Below are 7,599 nucleotides of genomic sequence, written 5' to 3' on the forward strand. Positions count from 1 at the left end.
AATTTTGCTGTAAAATATGATCACTAATAATATGCAATAAATACTTCCTTAAGGAAAGGAAAAAAAGAATTTTTGTTTAATTATAAAGAGCAGCCACTGAAGTAGGGGAAAGAAGGAAGGAATGGCGGCTAGCTGCTAGCTGTTTTGAATATTACTGATGGAGCAAGTTCAATGAGGATAGAGAAATGCTCATTGAATTGGTTGAAAAGAGACATTTCAGTGCAGTTAATGAGATAATGCAGAAGCCAGACTGAACTGAGTTGAAGAGTAAATGGAAGATGAGAAAGAAAAGACACTACGTATAGACAATTTTTCTTAAAATGTTTCCTTCCCTTGGCTTCAGTGACACTTCCGTGGTTCTCCAACCTACCTCGCTGTCTTTTTTTCAGTCACCTTTCTTGTGTTATCTTCTACTCACCTTTAAATTTTGAAAATTTCCAGAAACTATGTCATCTAACTCTGCTTTCTCTCTTCCACATAAGGTCTTCGGTTACCACATGTCGCTGTACCTTTTGCTCAGATTTCTCCACTGAGCTCTAGACTTGTGTATTGTATTGCCTATTCAACATCATTAAACTCATCATTCTCCTTCCACTGTTTTTCTTCCAGTGTTTCAGATTCTCTGTAATCTATATTATTATCTTCTCAGTTATTCAAGATAGACACCTGGGAGCTATGCTTCACTTTTTCTTTTCTCCCCTTCTGTACCACAACCAATTCAATAGCAAGCCCTGTCCATTCCACCCACAATTATGTCTCATTTATAGATTGTCTATGAGCCAAGCATCCGAAGGTTCCTTATCTCCATTATCTTTCTCATTAAGGTTCACAAGTACCCAACAAGGTTGATATTATCCCTATCTGGAAACTGAAGCTCAGAAAGGTTAAGTAACACAAAACGTAAAAGGCAGAGAGGGAGGGATTTAACACTAATATGCCTTACTCCACACTGACTCTGACCCCCCTACTTAATGTGTCTGAGGCCAAGTCTCCTCAGGAGTAAAATGGACCTAATATTTCCTATCTTTAGGCTGTTGTGAAAATTTAGAAATAAACTATGAAGTACATATCCCGGTACAAAGTATGAATATATCCCTAGTACAAGGTATGAATTCAATAAATGTTAAGTCCCCCCCTGACTGGTTTGGCTCAGTGGATAGAGCATCGGCCTGTGGACTGAAGGGTCCGGGTTCGATTCCAGTCAAGGGCATATTCCTTGGTTGCGGACAAATCCCCAGTGGGGGGTGTGCAGGAGGCAGCTGGTCGATGTTTCTCTCTCATCGATGTTTCTAACTCTCTATCCCTCTCCCTTCCTCTCTGTAAAAAATGAAAAAAATATATTTAAAAAAAAATAAATGTTAAGTCCCTTACACTCTTTTATTCCTTCCTCTATACCAGTGGTTCTCAACCTTCCTAATGCCATGACCCTTTAATACAGTTCCTCATGTTGTGGTGACCCCCAACCATAAAATTATTTTCGTTGCTACTTCATAACTGTAATTTTGCTACTGTTATGAATCGTAATGTAAATATCTGATATGCAGGATGTATTTTCATTATTACAAATTGAACATAATTAAAGCATAGTGATTAATCACAAAAACAATATGTAATTATATATTCAATATGTGTTTTCCGATGGTCTTAGGCGACCCCTGAGAAAGGGTCGTTCGACCCCCAAAGGGGTCACGACCGACAGGTTGAGAACTGCTGCTCTATACTGTTTTTGGTAGGATCACAGAGCTGAATGAAGATTGCTCTGTGCCTTCAAGATGCAAATAATTTAAGGAGACAAAATGAACATACACAAAAAGTGATATCCTTTATAATAAAAGCCTAATATGCAAATTGACCAAACAGTGGACCAACCAGCAGAATGACTGGTCGCTATGATGCATACTGACCACCAGGGGGCAGACGCTCAATGCAGGAGCTGCCCCCAGCCCGCAGTCCCCAGGCCAGCCAAGATGGATGCCAGTGGCGGCCCTACCCCCCCCCCATCACCCCGCCAGCCGCCCTGCAGAGGGAGGTGACCAGCGGCAGTGACGGGGGGAGTGGCCATTAAGTGGGCGGTGCCAGGCCGGCCAAGGTGGGTGCCAGCGGGGGCCCCCCAATCGCCCCACCATTTTCCCCACAGATTGGCTCTGATCACCGGCCAGGCCTAGGGACCCTACCCGTGCATGAATTTTGTGCACCGGGCCTCTAGTAATAATATAAGATGGTACAGAACTAAGTAATATATTGCATAGTATAGGCTCCTTTTAATAGAATTTCAGAGAGAGAAGAAAGTGCAATTGGGGGATTGGGATGGGAGTGGGCTTTTGAAAATATTTAATAAGGGTATCAACAAAGAGGGGCAGGATATTCAGAAAAAAGATACTGATTTAGAAAGAGGAATAACATGCTCAAGGCCAGGGATTAGAACAAAAGGTACTTATTTTTTTCTACATCAAAGTATTTTTACTACGAAATTTCCTTGTTACAGTTTAAGTTCCCAATGGAACAAAGGAAAAATTGAGCACATTATTAAGACCAAATGTCCTGGCAGGCAAAGCCATCAATTAAACTGTCTACTGCCTTCTCAGAGAAGAGAAACAAGCCCCAGACTCTGACCCACAACAGATAAAAATAACTCAGATGCTGGAGTGTGTTCTGAGAATAATACCACACGGTCAAATTGGTCTAATGACGTCAGTCACCTTTTCCAAGCTTTCATCTCTCGGTTGCAGCTGCTAAGTGCTAAGATGGACAAATGTCACCATTCCTATGTCCAAAATTTCCTTTGATAAAAATCCATGGAGACTATCAATACTAATATGCCCACTAAGTCTGGGGCTTGAAAGTTTTTATTCTCCAGAACCTGTTCAGTGAACCAATTTGGCTTCTATGACAAAGAAATTGATATATAATTTGCTTCATATTTCAGTAGAACTTCTGGACAGTAACATCATAAAATATTAGAAGTGGAAAGAAACTTAAGGATTATTTTGATCTTATTTTATTAATGAGGACATAGAGGCCCAAAGGGGGGAAATGATAAATTCAAGGTCAAAGGGATTGTGCAGGAGAGGAAGGGTTATGAGGATGATCAACAGACCCTGGAGAAAAGTAACATAGAGCCCCTGTTAAGAATAGTAATGAAAAGTAAGGGAAAAGAAAAAATAGTATAGAGCTATTCTCAGAGCTCCAATAGTTCTTTGATACTGATAAGAAACCTAAAAGATTATTCCAGAGTCACCTCACCTCAAACTTTGGTCCAATAGCCCTTTTCCCAATTTCCTAAGTGTTCCAGGTGGTCAGTCAATAAACATTTACTGTGCACCAACTATGTAAATATAGTCCCTTACTTCAAAAAGCCTGTAGACTGGCTGAGGACATAAGAAATAATACATGAGGGGGCAATACAACAGCACTTGGAGGGCAGATGAGGTGGGGTAGCCAGTCTTGTCCTCACCACGAGGCTGCAGCAGGCACCAGTGTTCATGAAGATATTCATTCAGCAAGTATACAGCAGTGGCACATGCTGCCAGTTCCAGACCAAGTTCCTGCAGAGCTGGAGAGCCAGCCTGAAAGGCAGCAGTTTGAAGAAACAGTTCGAATTCTAAGTAACCTTTATGCAGAAACACAGAAGCTTGAGAGTCAATCATATGTTGAAGCACGTTTAACAGCATACACCATCTTCTTATGCATAGAAATTCATTATGAAAATATTCTCAAAAAAGTCTCCAAATACACTCAAGATCAAAATGAGAAAATATATGCTCCCCAAGACCTCCTCCTGACAGATCTCATTGAAAGAGATCTGAGATTACCATTTATGAAGACAGAGGTATGAGCTGTGGAAGATAAACCATAAATTAAAGATCCCAGCTCCAGCTCCATCAATCCACTGGCTAATCACAGAGTGTCCCCTACCTCCTCTCTAGAGTATCATTCCTTTGTATCTGCTGCCAGAGCCACAGTGCCATTTACTCTAAAGACTTTCTACAATTCCACACCTGGAATGACCTCTAGTCACTCAGCATCCAATTTGTGTCTTCAAATTGTGTAGAAATCTGTAATCTTTTGATTGGTTTCTAAGAAAACAAATTAAGAATTTTAATTTTTTATTAAAAGCCATTTTACTTTTTGTATTCTATCCAAAATACAATGAAGCATTTAACTTTTTAAATAAAATAATCCAGTTGGTCAGTCTAAGTTTATTTCTATCTGCTACCAATACCAATGGTTCTCATCATATAGCCCAGGTGGCTATTGACTTCAAAGTCATATCTTTGCCAGTGTCCAGTCTTATTCCCTCAAATTAATAAAATGCTTTTCTCCAGAATTTCAGTGAAGGGTAGGCTGTATCTGTGGTTTTGCTAATATATCTCCCAGATTTCAAAGAACTACAATTCTCAATGACTCGAATCTTAAAGTTCTATTTCTGCTGTTAAGATTCTCAAACTGAAGGTCATCGGAAAAAATAATGTATGATGTTATTTGTTTTATTATAGCAATTATCTATATATATAAAAGCCTAAGCAACCAAATGACCAAACGACCAATTGCTATGACGCGCACTGACCACCAGGGGCAGACGCTCAACATAGGAGCTGCCCCCTGGTGGTCAGTACGCTCCCTCAGCCAACCTCCTGCAGCTGGCCAGCCAACCTCCCGCGGTCCCTCCTCCCAGCCTACCAGCACCGCCCTCTGGATGAAATTGAAAAGAGTGCGATAGATAGAAATATAGTGAGAAGACTTCTGGAGAAACTAGGACATGACTAGAATAAGAACAGGCTAGAAGAGAAAACAGTGGAGACCCTTTAGGCCTGGAGCTGAGGCCCTAAATTTGTAGATCTCATCACTGATGAAGAGGAGATATACTCAGAGGAATAATAACAAAAGATGAAATTGGAAGCTGCAGCAAATACTAAGTAAATAAAAATTTTTAAAAGCACAGTTAACCTTAGTTTCAAGATTCAGTTCTGTCACCTACTAGTAATGTGGCCTTGAGTAGTTACGTAATCTCTGTAGAAATGAGAATAACAATTCCAAAGGGTATTATTGTAAGAATTATAAAGTAAACATGGATATATACTTAGAATAGCACCAGGGATGTAATAGATGGATAATAAGTGGTTGGGTATTTTTGTTGTTGCTGGTGTTATTTATTTTGTGTTTGTTTTTTGTTTGAAAGTAGGTGTGGGAAGGGAAGTGCTGGGTCAAGAAAATGTTGAAAAAATATGAATGAACGGACCAAGTCTTGGATATGAATAGTAAGAAATAGGAGAGCTGGAAACAAATTTTCTACTTCTGAAGTGGTGGAAATTCAATGACAAGGAGGATTGGTCTAGACCTGTGGTTCTCAAACAGCTCTGACTGGTTGTATAAGAATCATCTGGAAAGCTTATTCAAACAAAAATCTAGGATCCCAATACTGAGGGTCTAACTAAAGAGATTTGAGTAAGAAATTTGGAATCATTATTTTTTTTAAAAAAGTCCTGCATGGATTTCTGATGCACAGGGAGGTATAATTATTTCTAGACTAGAAAACACTTTAAAGTCTCTTCCAAACCAAAAAACCTCTGATTCCAAGGAGTGAATTATGAAGGTGTGATGTATTATCCTTAAAATTCAGGCATTCAAAGATTCAGGAAATTAAAGCTTAGCTAGCCATACTACATGCTTTTTTTTTTATCCTTACCAGATGATGTTTATTGGTTTTGGAGAAGAGGGGGGAGAAATATTGATCAGTTGCCTCTTGTACATGCCCCAATTGGGGATCAAACCCACAACCCAGGTATTCACCCTGACCAGGGATTGAACCCACAACCTTTTGGTGTACAGGACAATGCTCCAACCAACTAAGCCACCCAGCCAGGGCTCAATTGCTCTCACATTACTTGGGACGCATGTAAAAAAGGAGGTAGATTTAGATATGCCTCAGTGGTGGGATCCAGCTCTTGATCATATACTAATTATCCCTTATCAAATTTATGTCAATCTGAGGCTCAAGTGCTATCACTAGAGGATGGTTTTCCAAAATAAGAAAGTAGGTGGAATCAGCATGAAACTGGAATGAGAAGAGACTGTCAGGACACAGCGCAGGGTGGAATGATAGGGATAATAAAGGTGAGTGCTCTGTTTAGAAGCCATTCTCAGCATTGTTATGACACTCCAACATAATATTATGACTAGGTCATGAAGAGCAAAATTATCAAATAGATCTCCAGCATCCATTCTTCTTTCTGGGTCTTTCTCTGCCCATCTCTCTCTCCCTGTTTCAGCACTGCCTTCATATTCCCTTCCCCAATGCTTTTATCTTGACTTATTTACTGGATCCACTTTGATATGCTAGAAGTTAACTATTAACAGAAGGGCTGATACTAGAATAAGTGGGAATAATAGAGGCAAACTGTGTATCCTTGCAAGAAACAGTTTGCTTCAGGAGAGTTTCCTGCTACTGGTATATTTAAACAGAGAGGAAAAAGAAGTAAATGACTGTTATCTTACACCACACAAACATACAAAGGTTAATGATTGGAATAACTAACTCATTCTAGAGAAAAATTCTGAGTCTTGATCCCCCTTTTAGTCTTATACTATATACACACAACATAATAACGTATTTTTTCTTTTTTAAATATATTTTTATTGATTTCAGAGAGGAAGGGAAAGGGAGAGATAGAAACATCAATGATGAGAGAATCATTGATCAACTGTCTCCTGCACGCCCCACATTGGGGATCAATCCCACAACCCCGGCATGTGCCCTGACTGGGAATTGAACCATGACCTCCTGGTTCTTAGGTCCAGGCTCAACCGCTGAGCAACGCCAGCCGGGCCATAATAGCATATCTTAATTAAGGTCTTTGAGAATGCAGCTAAGAATCATTCAGAAATCATTTATTAAATTTAAAGGGATCATTAATTTGTTGGAAAGAAAAATGCATTTATGCTGTCAAGATCTCCAACTTACATCAGAAATCTATTGTTGCAAAAACATGCAAATGGTCTACCAAATCAACCTCCAGATAGCCAACTGATATCTACATATCCTTATAGATACTATAGATAAGAAATTCAAACAAGTGAAGAAATAAATAGGGAAAGTGAAAAAAGAATAAGAATCAAATTCTAGGTACACACACATTAAAAAATGCTGATTCTGATTCAGAAGGGTTGGGGTGGGACTTAGAGAGTATGCTCTTGGGAGGGGGGTATGGTTTTATTTTTTAAACTTATTTTATTGTTGAGAGTATTACAGATGTCCCTGATTTTATCTCCTCCCCCCTCCACCCGGCTCCCATCCCACACCAGGTATTCACCTAATTGTCTGTATCCATGGGCTATACATATCCTATATAATAAAAGGCTAATATGCAAATTGTCCCATTGGGGGGAGTTCAGATGTGCGCTGACCACCAGGGGGCGATGTGAAACATGGTGGGCGTCGGTGAGTGCCCACTTGCCAATGGCCTGCAGTGGATGTGCTGCCGGCCCCTGATGGCCCCAAACAAAAAGCAGGAACCCATGGCGGGATAGTAGAGCCGGTGGAGCGGGCAGCAACAAGGGCCAAGGAAATTTCAAGGAGGGGGCCGCAAATTGCCCTGCGGG

At 40.1% G+C, this 7,599-nt stretch overlaps 1 pseudogene; it reads left to right on the top strand.

Annotated features, from left to right (window-relative positions):
• Positions 1-2,685: 2,685 nt before the first annotated feature.
• Positions 2,686-3,849, top strand: LOC102433631 (annotated as a pseudogene).
• The last annotated feature ends 3,750 nt before the right edge of the window (positions 3,850-7,599 follow it).

Source organism: Myotis lucifugus, unplaced genomic scaffold, assembly GCF_000147115.1.
Source record: "Myotis lucifugus unplaced genomic scaffold, Myoluc2.0 scaffold_8, whole genome shotgun sequence".
Classification (NCBI taxonomy): domain Eukaryota; kingdom Metazoa; phylum Chordata; class Mammalia; order Chiroptera; family Vespertilionidae; genus Myotis; species Myotis lucifugus.